General features: G+C 43.5%; 1 pseudogene; it reads right to left on the bottom strand.

Moving 5' to 3' along the window:
• Positions 1-14784: 14784 nt before the first annotated feature.
• Positions 14785-16178, bottom strand: LOC147417806 (putative serine/threonine-protein kinase PBL23; annotated as a pseudogene).
• Positions 16179-19245: the final 3067 nt, after the last annotated feature.

The following is a 19245-nucleotide window of genomic DNA, read 5'->3' as shown; positions in this document are numbered from 1 at the left end:
TTAGGACCACATGACCAGCACTTTAAAGCACTTTATAGTACTTGATAAGCACTATTGACCACTTGACCACTACCCACTTTGAACCACTTAACCAACACTTAACACCCAATCCAGTTGACAGCAGCAGTAACATTTGACTTTCAAAATTCTTCATAGTATATTTAGGTTTAAATACAAGTACAATTTGCTTTACAGGGAGTTAGGTTTTTCAAGGAGTAAAGTCAGTTAGTGAGTTTTGACTGCTTTGGCCATTCTTGCCGACGTGGCCGCTTATAATTGGTTCCTGGACTTGGCATTTTTGATGCAAGACTTTTTTGTTGTGCCTGTACTTTTCCACGTGCCAGATTCCGGTTCAATTGTGCAAGTTCATTCGTCCTGGCATTAAATGGATATTCCCTAACAGTCTTGGCTTTGTCAGGAGTCTCAGCCCACTGTATTATAAATGAGGCAACATCTTCTTTGAGAAAAATTTTCCACTGCCTCTCATTTTGCTTTTCTATCCCAGGCAGAATGACAAAGTTACTGGGATCATTGAAGTACATCTTATAAAGGGAATCATCCAACAATGAAGTGTTAAGACTTATTGAACTTAGGAAAGAGGTGCCAAAAGGTTTCAAGTTTTTTGAAAAATTATTGCTTTGGGGGGTTTCCATATTCCCAACTGCTAACATGGCAGCAGTTCTGTGCCAGCCACCCACTCAGACAATGCTTGGTCTGAGATAGGAACTTGTCCATACCCTTCTCAAGATTGTGGCAGGCGCGGACGACCACAGAAAAGTCTTTGCTATCTAATCGAGTCCAAGCAAAAATAATTCTGCATCGTTCCGTGCATAGTATCATCCCCCTTTAATTTGTCAAAGTACAACGTGTTTAAATCTGGGGGTTCCAGTCCTTTGCACTTATCATGCACACAAGCAAGCACATTGTTGAAGTCTACAATTACTGCCAAATCTCTATGAACTGGGAAGCGAGACATTGGTTCGTAGCAAGGAAGCTAGCAATCAATGTGCTCTACCTCATTAGTGGGCGGTGGGGGTTTTGAGCCAACCACACGAATTTTAACTATAGAGCACAAATGGAGAGAAACTAAGAGAGAATACTTAAATTTATATTGCCGGGAAAAAAGATACAAAGCTGCAATCTAAAAAAGATAGCATGAAAAAAAAATATACAAAGCTTCAAGAAGCTAAAGCTTCTTGCATGCTCTGGTTTTTGGGGGGAGTCTGCCCGTACTCTTTTTAGCGTCCTGGGACAGCTCGTCCTCTATCTGCTTTTTTCTCTTCTTCCGCATCTTTACAACTACAAATTGCAAGGTTGATTCCATTTCAGGATCCTCTGCCTTAGCTACACTGTCCTCCTTATAGGCATCAGTACCTGGGCAGCATATTGTGACCACAATGAACACGGTGACCATGATTCAAACATGGGAGGAGATCGATATACAAAACCGACACATTGGCTTGGTTGCTTGTGGACGGAGTTGTCTCCTTCAGAATGTCTCGATCACGACCCTCAACAATTTTCCCACCTTTAAAGTTCTTGTACTTTAGTAGCATGGTGTCAAGGTCAAAGACCTCGTCCACATCGTGCATGGACGATGTGGAAGCTTCTTTCTCAGCCCACTGGCTCAGCTGAACCAACACACACAATTAGTCTCCACAATAGATTAGCATAAGTTTTGTTGTATAAAATGACCAACCTACTTTCAAGCTTCTCATAAGAATTCCCAAGTGCCCAACATCTTGCTATATGGGTATCTCCCATTTACAGTCTGGTACAACACACTTGGGACAAGTCGTGCTGACCACTAAAAAACAGAACGGATGGTATCCGTGGACAGATGGCAGCTGAAAGACACCGACCGCGTATTTGTCGACAATTCTTGACCACAGGCCACACAATTTTTAGATAATAAAACAGTATCCACACTAAATTTAGACTTGGAAGTTGGAGTGGGCACTAGAAGGGTCCTGCCCTCTCTTTTCATGAACTTGCTGGACCTTCATGAAGGAGGCCTGCCTTCTGAACTCAACAAGCTCCCTGTCCATTTTCTGAACTATTTTTTGTACAAAATAAAAAACAAAGGAAGACTATTGCACAACCAACCATAATGTGGGACATCCAGACCCTAGCAGTAGGCACTTGCAGACCCTCGAAGTAGGCACTTGCAAGCACCTTGGAGCACTTGCTGGAACATTCAAGTACTTGTAGACACTTGCAAGTGCCTACAGGTGCTCTATTTGTCCACTTGCACCACTTTGAAAGACACTTGCTAGCACTTGGAAGCTCTTTTTAGCAATTTGAAGCACTTTCACCCACCTTCAAATGCTTGCAGGGTCTTAAAAGTGGTTAAAAGTGCCTCAAATTGCTCTGAAGTGATTGTAAAATAAACTTTCAAGCACTTTGAAAGCATTTTGATGCAAACTTAAGCACTTTGAAGCACTTTCAAGAACTTGCAAGACTTTGCAAGTGGTTGAAAGTGCTTCAAAGTGCTTTAATATCCCTGCAGGTGGTTCAAAGTGCTTGCAAGTGCATAAAAGTTAGGCAATTTTTAGCACTTACTGGCATTTGTAGGTGTTTAAAAGTGCTTGGAAGTGCTTCCAGTGCTCAATCTGTCCACTTGTAGCAACACTTTGAAAGGCACTTGCTAGCATTTGGAAGCTCTTTTAGCACTTTGAAGCACTTTCAACTACCTACAAACTCCTACAAGTGCTTGCAGGGTGTAAAAATTGCTTCAAAGTGCTTTAAAGTGGTTAAAAGTGCTCTGAAGTGATTACAAAAAGCACTTTTGATCACTTTGAAAGCATTTTGAATCAATTTTAATCACTTTGAATCTTCTTCAAGCACTTGCAAGAGTTTGCGAGTGGTTGAAAGTGCTTCAAAATGCTTTAATGTGCCAAATGGTGGTTCAAAGTGCTTACAATTGCATAAAATTTAGGCACTTTTTAGCACTTGCGTGCATTTTTAGGTGTTTCAGAGTTCTTGGAAGTGCTTGTAGGTGGTTAAGGTGTTTTCAATTGCTAAATAGTCAAGCATTTTTTGCAAGCACTTGCAGGTATTTCCAGATGTTTGCATGTGCTTAAAAGAGCCTGTAGTAGTAGGTGGCTGGAATTACTTGCAAGTGCTTAAAAGGTGAGCACTCTCAACCACTTTTAGCACTTTCTAGCACTTTATACACTTCAAAGATAGAGAAGACTGGAGTACCTGCATGGTTGACACCTCCCCCTTCATCCTTGCAGCATCATTGAATCAAAAGGACTTGGAGAGTACCCTTGTACGGGCTCCGATTTCAACCTCCTTTTTGGCAATCGCAGTTGCGTTTTCTGTTGGAGAGGCTTTCTGTTTCTCCACATCCTCTCTGAGGCTCTCCACCTCTGCAGTGATGGGTGCACAAGCTAAGGAGGTACCTTCGTTGCGCAACCATAAGTCCCGTTTTGCAGCCAGGACTGTCTTTGCAAACTTCACCTTCTCTTTTGCCTTCACTACCTGCTGCTCAAGGTCATCGGCAAGATTATCCACCCATGCCGTGTAGAGGAGATGAAAGGCTGTCCACATGTGATGTAGAGGGTGGCTGGACGCCGCAGGACAGTCCACAACATTCTCTATCAATCCTTCAAATGTGGGGGCTTCCTTCACGTCGTAATAGTACATGAACTTCTGTATTTTTTGATTGAGCCTCCCTTTCTGGCTCTTGACATTCCCTAATACTTTATTCCCAACCAAAGCCCATGAAATTTTATGGCTGTCAGGGTCTGCTTTGGCAGCATCGCAGTATTCATATGCAAACCCCCTGGCAAACCTCGTCATGAGCTGGTTGTTGGAGAGGGCAGCCTGGTAGACCTTCTAATACAGAAGCCTGCATGCATCGTAAAGGTGGTCATGCACCTGGTGGAGGAATATCTTAGTCTTCTTCTGCTCTGGCACCTTGAACACTATTGACCACTGTTCAAGTGGCAGGTCTCCTTGTCTGTTAAATCCTTGGGCAACTTGCCCTCCATGCTCGGTCCATATTCCTCATGCAACTGCAATGCAGAATAGCAAAATGTGGAAAGTAACGGATACTCCACCAATGCAGCAAGCAAAGCCATGGAGAAAAACGATTTACAACTAATGCTGAAAAATAGGATTTTTGGCCATGCATTGCCATGAGACGCATAGACACGACCAAAACGCAATGTAGAACTCACCTTTTCGAGCATATTTTTCAACCAACAACATGCATTTGGAGGGGGAAGTTTTTGGCGATCGTGTTTGTTGCTGGGGTTTGCAACGTCGTGTTGGTTGTAGGGGACTATTGTGTCGTGGTTGTTGAAGGCATCTGCTATGTCGCATGCGTTGGAAGGGTCTGCTGTGTGGTGGGTGGTACAGGGGTTTGCTGTGCTGTGGTGTTTGTTGCAAGGGATGCTTTCTGTACCAACTCGGCGCTCTTAGTCAGGTTTTTGCGCTTCCTGGAGGGAGTGTTCTTCTTGGGAGTCATCTCTGCAGAGGGTGCTACTGCAGCCTTTATGCTTCTGTGCCGAGGGCAATGGGGGCAGAGCTCCACCAGAGCTATGGCAGGGTGAAATGGGTGCAATGGGGGGCAGAGCGTGATGGCTACAACATGCAATGTGGGGAGCATGAGCTATGGGAGCAGAGAAAGCACATAGGTACAGTCGAGATTCCGAGTGACAAGCTAGTTGTGTGAGAGGAAAGTAGAAAGAGGACAAAGGCCATGATGATTGTAAGTTCAAAAAAAGGGGACCCACTTCGCCCCATAATGGATCGCATGCATCTAGATTATAGGTACATAAATTATATTGTATGAAAATTTAGAATTTCTCTCTCCCTCTTTTCCCAAATTTGGAAAACGTTGAATTTCCCTCCAACTAGGTGCTATTGGTGGTACCACCAAAAGGTGCAAAAAGTGGTACCACCTAAACATGCTATCACCCTATAGTGTTACAATTTAATTTGACCATATTTGTTTGTTTAGAACTTGCATTTTAAGTTAGATTATTAGGGTTTGACCATCTTAATCTGTTTAGAACTTTTCATTTATGTTAGATTATTAGGATTTGGAAATCTTAATCTGCTTGGCCATCTTATAGGTTGGTTGTGCAAAGCTGGTTAAAGTTGGCTGCTCTAAATTGGCTTTTAAACACATTGCTTAGTCAATCCATTTTAAGGCCTAGCGGTTTAGGGTTAGCGGCTTTTGATTTGGTCGCTAATAGGGGGACGGTTATGGAGCTCAACGGAGCAAGCTTTTTTTTTTGAGGGCCACCACCACTACCTCCCATTGCCGCCCCTTAGCACCCATCGCCACCACCACTGGTTAGTGGTGCTAGCTTACTGCCACCATGAGCCGCCTCTAATCCTACCACCACCACCCATTGTTGCCCCTCCCCACCATTGGAGTAGCCAAGGACCTCCACTCTCTCTCTCTCTATCTATCTATCTAGTAGAATCTCTCTCTCTCTCTCTCTCTCTCTCTCTCTCTCTCTCTCTCTCACACACACACACACACACACACACACACACACACACACACACACATGATCCCTCCAACCCATCCCCTCTCATGCCCCTCTCTCTCTCTCTCTCTCTCTCTCTCTCTCTCTTTGCCTCCCCCTTGGCTGGCCCCTCCCCCCCTCTCTCTCCCTCTCCCCACCCCCCCCCCCCCCCCCCCCTCTCTCTCTCTCTCTCTCTCTCACACACACACACACACACACACACACACACACACACACACACACACACACATCCCCCCACCTCTCTCTCTATGCTCACACCTCTCTCCAGCCCTTTCCCTTCCCTTCCCCCCCCCCCCCCCCCTCTCTCTCTCTCTCTCTCTCTCTCTCACACACACACACACACACACACACACACACACACACACATGATTGAGCCTATCCCCTTGTCAGTAATACACACTATCGTAGCCATACGGCTCAGCTCCTACTCCCTTCGATGTGAGACAAGACGTTCGGACAATGGAGAAGAATCAATTTGATTGTGCACTTTTTATGCTCACTGCAAGTTTGAGAGTCTGAGTACCACACACTACTAGAGTGCTCAGCTTTTGGTCACATCCAAACTTGCTTCCCTCACATTTTTAGCCATGACTTAGACCTATACACTTTCCTCTCCCATCCACAGTATGGGCTCTCCATTGTGACTCTCATCACCACAATTTTGGAGCATCGAGTATCACTCATCAGCCACACATACTACATCACATGTAACATTGGTCCCATAGGTCATATTTGACCTCCGATGACGATAATAAAATCTCTGTCTCTCTCTCTCTCTCTCTCTCTCTCTCTCACACACACACACACACACACACACACACACACACACACACACACACACACACACACACACACACACATCGGTGACGAGTCTGATGATTGAGTGGAACAATGCCTTGAGCTTGTTAATGCAAGCTTTGAGATTGCGATTCTCTTCCATGACACAACTGAGGGCCGTTTGGAGGTGTTCAATGAGCCAAGCTTGCTTCGAGCTGCCACGACAACCGCAAAGCTCGATCGTGTCCTCACAAGGTTTTGGGGTTGTAGTCTTCTCTTCGGTTGTCATATCGCCCACGATGGGATTGGAACACCGACTAAAGTGTGTGAGTGTGTAGACTAGTGTAAACCTAAAAGATAATGTATGTGGCGGCCGCGTTGGCTAGGGTCAAGTGTGAGGCACATTGAGGTTGAGCAAGGCTGAGCAGCAAGACTGAACTACGATGCTCAATTGTGAGGCTGAGTAAGGTAGAGCAGCGAGGCGCTAGAGGTAGAGTTGTAAGAATGTACTGCAAGGCAGAGCTAGACGAGCAAAGAGTGAATGCATGTGGGCTTGCAACAGACACAACTAAGATCTAACGCCACCCCACAAGGCAGCCCTTCATGCTTGAGGGAGGCCAACAATGGAGAGGAGGGTGCTTGCTAGGGCACAGAGAGAGAGAGAGAGAGGGAGGGAGGGAGGGAAGGGAAGGGAAGGGCCGGTGGAAAGAAAAGAGGGAGAGGGGGGGAGGGATTGTGAGAGGGAGAGAGGGGGAGGGATTGTGTGTGAGAGAGAGGGGGAGAGCATTGCCTTTTTTTTTCATATAAAGAGGAAAAAAGGAATGAAAAGGAGTTTAAGTCCAAATAAAAAAAGGCTCTCCCAAGCAAAGCAATATCGCTATTGCTTTGCGTGGAGAGCCTCTTTTGTTTTGACTTAAACTCCTTTTCATTCCTTTTTTCCTCTTTATATGAAAAAAAAAGCCAATGCTCCCTCCCCCTCTCCCTCTCACAATCCCTCCCCCCCCTCTCTCCCCGCTCGCCCTCTCCAACCTCCCTATCAGAGTTAAAAAAACCCGGGATATAGTGTTTTCAGCCGGCAAAAATTGTAAAATCTAGATTATATGTTGAGAGGTCCTTGAAGAAAACTGAGAAATTCGCAAGTTTAAGTGTAAATACTGGCAAAACCTTCAATTTTTGACCTAAAAATCGAAAGAATTTCAAGTTTGCTCTTATTTTCTTCAGTTAGGAAAAATGTATTTCTCTAGCGCTTTCCCTCTCTCTCTCTCTCTCTCTCTCTCTCTCTCTCTCTCTCTCTCTCGCCCCATCTCCTCTTCTCTCCCCCCCTCCCGCAAATCCTCTTCTCTCTATCTCTCTCTCCCTCCCGATCACCTCCTCTCTCTCTCTCTCTCTCTCTCTCTCTCTCTCTCTCTCTCCCCCCCCCCCCCCCCCACCATTTTCTTCTCTTTTGTCCTACAGTAAGAGAGATAGGAAAGAGAGAGAGAGAGAGAGAGAGAGAGAGAGAGAGAGAGAAGAAGAAGAAGAAGAAGAGAATTTTAACGTCGTAGGAAACTATCCCAAGAGACCTTAAAGATCTATCCAATGAGGAGAGTTGGGGGGGGGAGAGAGAGAGAGAGAGAGGATGGGGAGAGAAAGAGAAGGGGGAAGAAGGAGAAGGAGAGGGGCAGGCGGAGAGGAGAGAGAGAGGGGGGGAAACGGGTTAGAGAGAGAGATAGGGGGACCGAGAGAGGAAAATGGGAGGGGCGAGAGAGAGAGAGAGAGAGAGAGAGAGAGAGAGAGAGAGAGAGAGAGAGGTTATATAGTGATAGGGAAATAGAGAGAAAGAAGAGGAGAATCTTGAGGAAGAAGGGCAATTGCTGGAGGAGGGAGGGCGGCTAGAGGAGTAGATAGAGAGAGGAGGTGGAGGAGGAAGCTGAGGAGGAGGAGCAAGGGAAGAGGAGGAAGAACATGGGCGGAAAGAGGAGGAAGGGGAGGTAGGGAGGGAGGTCCTCCCAAAAAAAAAAAAGCTCGCTCCAAAGCTCGCTTGAAGACCTAACTCTGCTAATAGTTGGCGGTCCATGCATGTTTGATTGATTAGGGTTTTCCATGTAAATCCATTTAAGTTTGGCCGTTTTAAATTGGGTTAAGGTGGCGTTTGGCCATTTCAATCTACTTAGGGCTAGTTGCTTAGGTTTGCGGATTTTGGTTTGGCCGCTAGGAGTGGTCCTTGTAAAGTTGCTTAGGGCTGGCTGTGTAAAGACACTCTAAACCGACCGCTTTAGTTTGGCCATTTCAGTCCGCTTAAATCTAACTACTTGGAGTTTGCAGCTTATGGTTTGGCAATTTCAATTTGCTTAGGGTTGGTCGTGTAAAGGCACTTATGGTTGGCCGATCTTAATCGACTTCGGGTCGTATAGATTTGTCCATTTCAGTCCACATAGGGCTAGCCACTTAGGGATAACAACTTTTAGTTTCCATGCTAATAGTTGGCTATGTTTAATGGCTTAGGGTTGGCCATGTTTGGCCGCTTAGGATTATCTGCTTAGGGTTGGCCGTGTTTTAGTCCGCTTAGGGCTAGTTGCTCAAGGTTAGCGGCGTTTGGTTTGGCTGCTAGGAGTTTTAGACTTTTAGAGGGTTGGCGGATTTTGGTTTGGCCGCTCTAAATTGGCTTAGGGTTTGACCACTTTAAACTAACTTAGTGTTAGAAGCGGCTTTAAATTCACTTAGCTGATCAACGAACCGACCTAGTTAGGTTTTGGTTTGGCTGCTTGGAGTTTTCGGTTAGAGTGTTAGAGCGTTAGGGTTTGTCCTTTACATGCATTGTCATGTACACGTGGGTGTGTACTTATGTCGCACCCATGCGTATAGGCATTGACCTATAAAGATGATCGTATAACCTAGTGATCTTCGTGTACCTCTAGATGAAGGTATGCGAGGATCAGGCATGGTTAGAGAATGTGAGGTAGTTTACATTGTGACAATGTATAAACTATACCGGGGCTAACGGCTTTTGGTTTGGCTGCTTAGGGTCGGCGATGCTTGGTCGCTTAGGAGTAGCTGCTTATGGTTGGCGGATTTTGGTTGGCCACTCTAAAATGGCTTAGGTTTTGAATTCTCTAAACTAACTTTATGTTAGCGACATTAAATCAACTTAGCTGATCCAAAAACCGACGTGTTGCAGTGGGAAATTGATGAAAACCTAGAGGAGAAGCATCCTTTGATTAAAAAACCGACTTTTGATTTGGTCTCTCTAAATCACGATTGGCTTAGTGTTTGGCAGTTTTAGTGCACTTAGAGTTAGCAAACCATTTGTTCAAACTTATGTGTTAAATGTTATACATTGTAATAACAAACCACACTCACTATTACTTATTAGTTTGTTGTGTAATCTTTAGATTAATTATGGATGATAGTATGGCATGCCCTTGTATGCTATGTAAGCATCAAATCTTTTGAAAATGAAAGATCTGCGATCAGCATATACACACCAATGTTTTTTCCCTTGTAGAGAAACTACAAGATTTGTGTTATCAATCTCATGGTTAGGAGAAAATAGGACAACCCCACTCTTAGATATTGCTCCAATTTCATCACGGACTCAACAAAGGAGGTGAATATTAAATGAACCGCCACCGATGGATTTTGCCCCACCAACAGTCGATGCAACATTCCAAGAAGTTGAGATGGAAGAAAAGTTGGATTCCTTATTTGACATGGACCCCATCATTGAAAGCAAAGGTGGAGAAAGCATTCAAGGTAACTTTACATCTCAACCTCAATCATCCCGTCCACATCGATGACATGAGAACGATGAAGAGGAAGGGAAGATGATGAGAAATCTTGCTCGCATGCCGCTTTATAAAATGGCGCCAAAATTTTTGTTCTTCGTACATCTTTGTTGGCAATGCTTAACCTACAATATATTAATGGATGGTTTATGGCGCAAGTGTCGTAAACTTTTTTAGGTAAATATATGACATTCTAAGTTATCTTCAACACAAAGTTCTTGTTTAAATTGTTTAAGTGGTCTTGATAGATTTCTCAATAAGTAGATTTTGCTAGAAAGCAATCACATTCCCCCTACCCGACCTAACGCCAAATAGTTTCTTACAAACTTGGGGATGGATTATAATAGAATTCATGCATGTCCTAATGATTCTATACTCTTTCAAAATGAGTATGAGAATTTGAAATTGTGTCCCAAATGTGGATCAAATAAGTATAGAGAGGACAAACAAGGAAAATTTCCCCTTGCAAAGATTCTACGACACTTTCTAATCATTCCAAGAATAAAAAGCATGTTCAGGTGCAAGTCAATAGCATCTTTGTGACATCAAAATACTAGATCCACAAATGATGTGATGTAGGTGCCTGCTGATTCTCTTCCATGGAAGCACATAAAGGAAAGATTGCTTACATTTAAAGAAGAACCCCGTTGTGCCTGTTTTGGTTTGGAAATGGATGAAGTGAACCCACTTGGATTGTGGAGTTCCTCATGGAGCACATGGCGTGATTGCGTGGTGAACTATAATCTTCCGCCGTGATTAGCTATCAAGAAGGGCCATCTACTATTGTCACTGATTGTTCCAAGGAAGTAAAAGGTAAAGCATGGCCGTTTATTTGCCACCACTTATACTAGAGCTTCAAATCTTGTGGACAAAGATTGATGTGATTGACATGTCCCAACTGATCGATCGACTCTGCTAAACTTTTGCCTCACAAACGGGATTGAATTGGCCCGGTATTACTGTTGTGAATTTCTTATGTGTGTGTGTGTGTGTGTGTGGAGTATCATGCTTGAGTTCCAAACTCTCTTGTTAGGGTTTCTTCCCATGTCATATTGGTTTTAGATTTGTTTCAACGCATTGTGCTTGACCTTAGGTGTTACCATATATGTGGTAGTGATCAACACACTTAGGATCGTCACGAGCTTCTTTTACTCACTAAGAGCTAGTTTTATTGTGCATTATATGTACGTCCATCATTCTAGGGCTAACATATTTTTCTATTGGTGCACTAAGCAATATACTCTTTGTTGTGTGCCTTGAGCTTCTTCATCTTCTCCAAGATGTGTGTGCAACCCTACAACCCTAATTGCAACAATTGGTATTAGAGTAGGCTGCATCCTCCGAGGCATAACTGTCGGTGTTGCCAGTACACCCCTTTTCACTTTCTCTAATTTGGGTGAGCTTTGGTGAACGTCAGCGTCAAAATTTTTATTCGGGCTCATTGTGGCCTCTATTTCACTATAGGCAGTACTGCGAAGGAATCTCAAAGCTCGTGTGATATTTTCCGAGCAATCCATAAAACGAGCGAGACAGAGAAAGACACACTATACAAAACAAAAACCAAACAGGATTTCTTAGGTGACTTCAAGCACAACAACAAAATATTGCACCTGTTTTTAATGGTAAACCGACCACAAATTTTTGAACGATAAAACCCTTGAACAAGGGTTGGGTAGAATGTTGCCTTTGATGGGTTAGAACACTTGGAACCATTACAATGACATGTTGATATTTATCTCCTTGGAAATTGTTGCCCTCAAATATTGGAAGATCAATGCTACGACAACCACCGGATATAAATCTCCTATTTCTACCACCTTACACATAGGACCTCTTAGAGCTTGTTAACAATTTGGGTGTTTATACATTAAGCGGCACATATGACACATTGGTGCAAGTATAACATGGTTGCAATATGTCATAGTTCCATTGATTCCATAAAAAGGGTGATGAAAAAATATTCCCCAATCTCAAATCCTCCCCCTCTCCCCCCCCCCCCCCCCCCCCAATAGAAAGGTTAAACCAAGAGCTTTACACTAAAAAAGTAAGGTTGTTATTAACAATTTTCTTAGGACAACTTTGCCCACGTTCAAGTTCTCTTTCACTCACCCATTTTGATTAAAAAAAAGAAACCTAGGTTTAGTATAGTTCCACCTAGAAATTTTGAAATTTATCTTCAAAATTCAAAGTAGAAGGTGAGAAAACCTACAAATTTTAGAGAAATTTAGTGTAAAAACCTTCTCATAAATTTTGCATGTTTATATGAGCACTGCGCGGAGTTCCTAGACTGCTTAGGATTCTTAGTCCGCTGACTTGTTCGTCATGCCTCGACCCACATTACTAACCCAACATGCGATGCCCTTATGCTGAACACACCTCTTAGAGACATGGTGTATGATTATCATTGTAGTATTTTGTATTGCTTTTCCTAAGGTGGCCTAGGCCTCCATTTTTGTCCGTACTGTATCTGTTGTTTAGGAGTTGTTCGTCCATCAATGCCTCGTAGCAATTCAAATGGATGGTAGTCCAACATTGCATTTGTCTGCCTGTAGAATGATGTGGCCCAGGCCTCAGTCCTTAGCACCCCACATGCTAACCCCCTTCAAGGGGTGACTAGGAGGTTGGCTGTGCTACAACCAACAACATTGTGCCATGTTGAGACAAATGTGTTGCCTAGGAAAGGTAAATATCAAGGTCCCTATTCATTGACAAATTTGGTTTTGAAGGGGCTGGTCAAGGAAACTAACACTAGCTGAGGCAAGAAGGTCATCAAGTTCAATCGTTGCTATAAACAAAACCCTTCAAAAAAATGTGAACTCTTTCACACACAGGAATAGACTCTTTAAGAGAGTTTTCAGCAGATCATCTCTCTCTCTCTCTCTCTCTAAAAACTCTCTGAAAGAGCCCGCATCGATGCGGACGCTAAAAGAGTTTTTTTAAGAGAGATTGAGAGAGAGAGAGAGAGAGAGAGAGAGAGAGAGAGAGAGAGGGAATTATGGAAGGGAAGAGGCTGAGGATTGTGCATGGGTGAAGAGAAAGTGATATCAGCTAGAGATTTCTCAAGCTGAGTCCTTAGGAGTGTTTGAGAAAAATCATTTTCTCAACCATACATCCAAGAGGAAACTTTAAAAAATTGAGCTAATATTTACAATTTTCTATAAATCTAGGCAGGATTTGGTTGCCATAGTAAAAAGAGTGCATAGAGGGGATTTGGTTTCCATGGGGAAAAAAACACCATTGATATGCTGGAATAGGATTTTTTGGCAACTTACATTTTAACTAAACCAAGTGAGAACTATCACACCACTTGCATACAAAAGAGTTTCTAAATCATCTTAGAAAGGGGTCTAGTTGGTGATGACATTCTGTAGAAAGAAGAAGACAAAAGTGGAAACAAATGCTAAAGCTTCACAACATCGCCATTATTGCACAAAGCACTTCGGTGCATGCCATGTTCTACATTATCGAGCCATAACAGTAAGTCCTCATAAGATTAACAATCCTATAGCATTTTCCCACAGTACAACTAATAAACTCTATGGAATGATCTATGGCTTGGATCATGTAGCCCATGCCCAGAGAGAGAGAGAGAGAGAGAGAGAGAGAGAGAGAGAGAGAGAGAGAGAGAGAGAGAGAGAGAGAGAGAGAGAGAGAGAGAGAGCACCTTCCACAGGAAGCTTGTCAAGTTTGTAGATTCAAGATCCACTATATTCACAGATACTACAACAGCGAAACGACGTCAAGTGGAGAGGGAGAAAAATTGGTGTTCTGACGGTGTGGCACAAAAGGCCCTTACTAGCATGAGTACTTGAATTAACAATGCTGGGAGGCATCACATCAGAGAGCAAGTGGAGTAGCAATAGTAGCATCATCATCAATTACCAACAAGATCAGTAGCTAGCAGCCGATCGACGCACATCATTGCGATAACAAATCGAGCGATTGAGGAGGTGGGGCCAGAGGGAGGGCAGCGTGAAGAATCAAGAACAAGGTATTAGTTGTTGGACCAAGCAAGGGAGTCCAGAATCGATGGTGGGGATGGTCAGAGGTAGCGATGGAGACCTTTGGAGAGGCACAGAGGAAGTGAGAATTATTGACGGTGCAACTGCTTTCTCAGTAGACGGCCAGTTGCAAGACCGTGAGTTAATGTTGGTGATGAAGAAACTGCTTGAAACCCTTGGTGATGGCGAACAGAATCCGATTGGAGGTGGGCACTGAGAGTTGCTGAGGGTGGTTCAAAGAGGATAGAAGTTTTGCAAGGGAGTTTTCCATTGCTAGCTGGTCATCGCCTCCGCACCTAAGTGACTAGCTAAGCCTAGCGGCGACTTCACCCTTAGAGTTTGGATCCTCTGCTGCTTTGCACGCTTGCATTCACCACAAGGTGGGCATTGTTTGGTCGTTACTAGGTGGCCAAGTCTGCTAGCCTCAAAACTGACTGTGTGATCATCTAACTTTGTTGCAAAGATGGTAGGTCTTGTACGATGGTAGAGCGGTACCTTTCTACCTCGGGAGGCACATATATTTGACAAAATATAAGTTTGGATTTATGATACTCTAGAACTATAGATTGCAACAATTGACAGGGCATATGATTGCCTTTTTCTCAATATCGGGTTTCAATGTACGAATTTGTCCAACATCAAGGAAGAATGGATCTTATGGCAATCCGCATTGCAAAAACAACAAGGTGAGGGATCACGAGGGCCTGCCAACTTAAGAAAAATGGCCCTCACTCAATTCTCTCCAGCTCCGCTACTGCCACTGTCAATTGATGACGACTTTAATGTAACCATTCTGTGATGAAAATCCGGAGTGCTCACAATTTTGGACCCTTTCTTGTGCTTTACGAGGGGAATCAAAGATTGAACAACATCTGTCATAAGAAGACGATAATCTGCCTCAGGCTGAACGCACATTGCGGCTATGGCAGCTACCTGCACAACATTTTTTGTCATTCAAAATCCTTCTGTTTCTGCTTTACTATTTTCTATCCAAAATCACCCATGTCAACACCTACAAGCGCAAATAGCAAGCAAACCTGAATTAGGTCCTTTACTGCAAATTGTCCCTCCATGACCGGATCCACCATCTCCACAAGCTTGTCCCTATCTGTGAGTCGAGGAAGAGCCTGGAAGCAATGTCACCTTAGAAACGTGTTGCAAGTATAGAATGCTCATTCACCCATTTGAAGCTTACCCAAGATACAAGAACACCCTGCCCGGGTGGCCTTTTCATGTCAACTGGGACGCGTCCTGTGAGAAGTTCCAGTAAAACCACGCCATAGCTATATACATCGGACTTCGTTGTCAAATGCCCCGTTAGTGCATACCTTCAGAGACATTGGAGCACATCAAGAAACTCTGAAAGAGCTCAAAAGACCTACAAAGCCTATACATAATTTCTCTTCATTCTTACTCTGGGGCAACATAGCCGTGGGTTCCCAAAACACGAGTTGAAACCAACCCTCCAACCTTGTCAGATCCAAGCTTAGCTAAATCGAAGTTGGACACTTTGGAATTGAAATGGGAATCCAGAAGTATGTTGCTGCTTTTGAAATCGCGATGTATTATCGGAGGACTCACGCACTCATGGAGGTACTCAAGACCCTTTGCAGAGTCTAGAGCTATTCTAATGCGAGTTTCCTAGTTGAGAATTGGAGGATTGCCAGATGTTCCTGCACCATTTAACGATAAGTTGAGAGCAAAACATGGAAAATTGAAGTATGTTTGTTAAAACATGTCGGGAGCTAACACAGCATGAGCCTCAGATTGGCTCCATTAGTGAACACACTCTCCGCGCTTTTCGTTTCTTGTGAAGGACATAAGTTCAAGAAAACACGAGGGCCCATACCATTTGAATACAAGTGTTCTTGAAGGTTTCCATTCGGCATGTACTCATAGACCAGTAATCGGTGATCTTGATCGGCGCAATAACCAAGCAAACCAACAAGTTATGGAGAATGAAGGCGGCTGAGCATGTCAACCTGTCCCACAATTAGGAAAGGTCACCACTTAGGTAAATTTCACAAAATCACTTTTTGATAAGTGCTAAGACTGCAATTTTGCTCATACAGAATATCTTCCATCTTCCATAAACCTATAGCTAGCTTCACATAGAATGCCAGCATCCAACATATGCCCACTCACACCCACATGAACCATACTCCACATGTAGACAGACATGTTTTACATCGAATACAAGAATATGCACCTCTATGAGAAACTCATGATCGCCTTGCTTGCTTGACCGATCTAGCTGCTTGATGGCAGCTTGTCGCCCGTCTCGAAGCACTCCTCGGAAAACAGATCCAAATCCACCATGACCGACTACATTACCCTGATTGAAATTACAGGTAGCTCCCTGTAATTGTTTGAAGGTAAACACCTGAGACTCTCTGCTCCAAGCTTACAGTTGAGACGGTGGTAGAATCTGGCAATTGCACATTCTTGCTCTTGAACCCTGCTCAGAAGAGAATTACATAATCAGGAAGGCAATCTTGATATAAACCAAATAGGCATCGCATAACAACAAAGAAACTAGTATCAAAGTGCGTTCTCTATCTTTGTTAATGCATGAAATGGAAACACACACACAAAAAGCTTGGTACCATATGGTAACGTACACACACAATTAACCTATTACATAGTTAAGAGCCTACACTAAACACAAGCATATTAGTGTATGCTTGTGAATAAAATTATTGAAAAAACAGAAAAATGGTTTGGATGCTAGAAAGTTTGCCTAAGCGAGTGTTTTCTCAATAATTTTATACACAATTTGCGATTAGCATTGCACTAATGGGTTAAGAGATAGGGCTGTGCATGCAACATCTCAAAAGTGTAGAGTTACGACAGCCAGTGCTTACATTAAAATTGAAAAACCATTTTCAGGTAAAGCACACATACCCTGTGGCGCAATTCACTGTTGAGTCTAATCAATTGCAGCCAGTCACTCTGCGCAGAGAAAGAGCTCGAGAACCTCATGTTCAAACTCTGCAGCCGTACTGACGCGGACAGCCTCGCAAACAGCAGCTCCATCCAGTGCTTCTCCATCGACTGTCGAACCTTGGACGCAGTCGCCAAGTACAGTGGACTGGCTCTAAGCCTTTAAGGCTCTGTAAAATTTCACACGCAATTGGCCTCCACGTGGACGCCATAGGCAGTAGCACGCCCAAACGGACCCAACGCTAAGGCCAATGCTTTAGCAGGCCAAAAAGAGGATGCAAGCTTTTTGATGAAGTGACTTTGACTCTCGCTAGTTGAAAAGGACAAGATTAAAGAAGAATTGTAAGTGAAAGTTGAAAGAGAGACAATGTAACACAAAACTTTTCTCCACTTGAAGCAACTGAAACACTGAAACACACTTATTACAGGATCCAAAGCTAATAAGTGGGAAGAAAACTTGAACATGTAGCTCTAGGCACCCCAAGACAATGTGGCTTTTCATCTTCCAAATGAGAAGGGCTAGTAGCAGAATGTGATGTGCTTGAGATGGAAACAAGAAAAAACTAGGGCATGACCATGAGCGAGTCCAAAACTCAAACAAGACCAAAGAAAACAAAATGAAGCTCCACCCAACTATCTCCTCAAATGGGATCCCGCCGTTCCGCCGCCCGTACGTCGCCCCATATTTAATATACAACACCTTTCCATGTCTGCATCCTTTACACTAGGACTATTCCAAGACTTTATTCACATAGGCTCCTAGCCTCTTGTCTCTTGGCCATAGGACATACTAGTACGGACAGTCGCCTTCGGCGGCGCCTCTCTCCTTTTCTCTCTTCCTCTTTATCGTGTGCACAGGGGCTTCTCTCAATTTTGAAGTTTAACCTTCATGTTGTAGATTTCGACACGTATAAAGGGCTCCCCCTTCCGCTATCTTATATTAGTTTAGATTCTTGACATGACACCCCCTTGAAGAAGACATTTTGAGCTTGAAAACAAAGCATAAAATCGTTTAGCAAGAACTAATGTTTTCCCATGTGGAAACCTTCCTACCTCTATCCGTATTCTCATAGCATAGCATACTCAATTTGAAACCTTATGATCACAATCAAACTAACAACATAAGAATCAATAGAGATACTTCCCTTTGGCTATGTGAGATCTTACGCAAACTTAAGAGCCTATTCCCTTACGTGATGCTCTATATTCAAAAACCTTGATGGCTTGTATTCCTTAAGCAATTTCTTCCTAGAACATGTAATGCTTACCTTTGATTTCTACTGACAAAGATAAGTAATATGCAGTTTCTTCTCACAGAATCAAAGTCATATTGATGTAGATTGTTCATTTGATTGCTCAGCTCATGGATTCCCTTGTAGCAGATAGAAAAAGTTTGGCATATTGTGTCTAAGCGTATGGATACACTTACTCTCCAAATGTCTAGTAAGTCCCACAATGTCTCTATTCTCATCAAGAGGACAAGCCACCATGTGTAGAGTATTTTGGCACACGACCATGTGTGCGACAGGGATCCCTGCAACCTGACTCCGCACTCTTTGAATGTTTCTCTCTACTTAGTCATGCATGTTGGATATTCCTTAGAAGTCATTCATCTCTTATGTGAAACTAGAAAGGGAAATCTCACAATGCACAATACCCAAATGGACACCCCCAATCTTGAAGGATCTTTGCCCACATGGCCTCATAATCCTTCAAATTTGAGTGTCCAACAACGTGATCCTATATATGACTAGTACGGTCGACCGCCTTCGGCAGCCTTTCTCTCTCCCCCTCTCTCCCTCGTTATCACGTGCGAAGGGGCTTTTTTTAGTTTTAGACTTTAGCTTTGAGGTCGTAGATTGGGACACGTGTAAAGGGCTCCCCCTTCCGCCATATTATGTTAGTAGATGAAAGCTAACTCAAGTGCACTTTATCTGAAGTGTCATTAATATATACTTGGCATGGACTTTGACCATGCACACTTTATCTATAGTGTCATTAATGTTTATATAGTAGAACCTGGTATGAACTTTGACTAAGTATCACAAGAAGATTTAGAAATTTTCTCATGTAGGATAACCGAGTCTTTCTCAATGTTTTCATACAATTCCTAACATCATGAGCTTATGCTCGAGAGGCACCGCATACCTAGCTAGATACGATTGGGGGCAAGGGACTGCCGGCCCCGGTACCTAGCTAGGTACATTGGAGGCAGGGGACCGTCGACCCCTCCATCGGGGCCGGTAGTCC

This window comes from Adiantum capillus-veneris, chromosome 30 (assembly GCF_014529385.1).
Source record: "Adiantum capillus-veneris isolate H3 chromosome 30, ASM1452938v2, whole genome shotgun sequence".
In the NCBI taxonomy this organism is placed as follows: Eukaryota; Viridiplantae; Streptophyta; class Polypodiopsida; order Polypodiales; family Pteridaceae; genus Adiantum; species Adiantum capillus-veneris.
This window is presented reverse-complemented; position numbering and strand designations above follow the sequence as displayed.